Source organism: Pteropus vampyrus, unplaced genomic scaffold (genome assembly GCF_000151845.1).
Source record: "Pteropus vampyrus isolate Shadow unplaced genomic scaffold, Pvam_2.0 Scaffold86, whole genome shotgun sequence".
Lineage (NCBI taxonomy): Eukaryota > Metazoa > Chordata > Mammalia > Chiroptera > Pteropodidae > Pteropus > Pteropus vampyrus.
In genome coordinates this window covers 3,874,645-3,876,532 of record NW_011888867.1, presented here as the reverse complement: position 1 = coordinate 3,876,532, position 1,888 = coordinate 3,874,645, and positions in this window count along the sequence as shown.

Below are 1,888 nucleotides of genomic sequence, written 5' to 3'. Positions count from 1 at the left end.
GCCTCCCTTCTTCCACTGAGGGGCTCCAACGCTCCCCACCCCTTTTTAACATCATTTAGCTTGTTGCAAGAAGTTGGCTTCAGCTTTGAAACTGTAAACACATCTTTAAATCTTTGAAGGAAAGAAAAGTAGGGGAAAAGCAAGCCGACCGGCTGAACTTTCTCTCTCTCCCCGCCATCTTTCTTCTCCTCAATGTCCCTGCCGTGTGCGCCTCCCACACTGTGGTGGGAACCAGAGGCACCGAGCAGAAGCTGTGCCCTGCCCAGCTCCCGGCTGTCAGCACCCACGGCCAGCAGAACTGTTGCAAACTCTGTCACTCTGACGGCTGATAAAGCCCCAAGACCTGCTCGTCTGGAGCCTGGGCCTCTGGTCCTGATAAGTTGAGCCTGTCAGCACTGTGTCCGCACCTGCTCCTGGCTGGGCCCCCCAGAGCCCACCCCTGCTTTGTGCTTCCTGCTGACTGTTTACAGCCAAGCCCTGGCCACCGTGCCTAGGCCAGGCCACGGTCACCTTGAGATGACCCCAGGGAGCCAGGCTTGAAGGAGCAGGACTGAGAAGGACGGTTCACTCAGGATGTGCAGTGGGTCCACCGGAGTAGAGATTCTCTGCTCTGTTCCGGCTCCTATTTCCAGATTCATCCACATGGGATTCCCATTGTACACGACGCTCACAGCATCCCAGCCCTTCCTAAGGCGGCCAGCTAGGCTGGGCGGTGGGGAGCTGGGGTGAGGGTGAGCTTGATATTTGGCAATGTCCAAGGACTTACTGGCTGTCATAACTTGGGAGAGGGGGACGCTACCTGCGGCTGGTGGGTAGAGGCCAGAGAAACTGCTAAACATCCTACAGAGCCCAGGATACCCTACGACAAAGAATTATCGGCTTAGCACGCCGAGGGTGAGGAACTCCGAGCCGGAGGACACAGGAGCAAGCCCGAAAGTGAGGCCTCTGGATGCCTCGCCCGGGAATGCAGAAGCCAAGGCTAAGTGCTGCCCGGGAGCCTGGTCCTGGACCAGAGCCAGGCACAGACTGCCCTGGGGACCCAATGGGTGAGAAAAGCCAGACTCGCCAGCATCTGCCCAGCCTGGGTCCCTGCGGCCTGCCCAGCCCTGCCCTGGCCTGCCCGTAGGCATCAAACGCAGGTACTTCCTAACCCTGCAGCCTTCCATCCTAGGAATGTCCTAGGAAATAGCTACTGAGCGCCAACTACATACGACCTGGGCACTGTGCCAAGTGGTTTTCCTCCTCGTAGAGTTTTTACCCAGCAACTTGGGGAAGGAGGGTAGGAAACTGAGGCCCAGAGCTATTAAGTGACTTATCCAAGGCCGTCATTATGGGATCATGTTGAAGCCCCAAACCCCAGAACCTCAAAATTACCTGATTTGGAGATAGGGTCTTTCCAGACGTCATCAACTTTAAACGAGGTTACTAAGCTGGGACCCAGAGACACGCACACATTCGAACACGAAGGCGGAGATCAGGGTGATGCGCCCACAAGCCAAGGGCTCCAGAGACTGCTGGCGAACCACCGGAAGCTGGAAGAGAGGCTGGAACGGGTCCATCCTCAGAAAGAACCAACGCTGCGGGCACTGCGGTCTTGGAATTCGAGCATCCAGGTCTCAAGCAGCCCCTCTCTGCCCGTCCCTGCTCTGTCTGGAAACCCATTCTAGGGGCTTTGGTAAGAGAAAGGCCAAGGCCCTGTCACCTGAGACCTAGGCCAGTGCAGACATAAACCTCAGGATCTGCCCAATTTGAACCTGGCATTACTGGTGTCTGGAGGGGCTGGGGGCTGGGGGCTGGGGGCTGTCAAGCCGGCCTCTGCCCAGATGTGGGAGAACCAAGGCAGGAAGCCTCAGGCAACGTTTCAGGGCTCAAGAAGCCCAGCACCCCC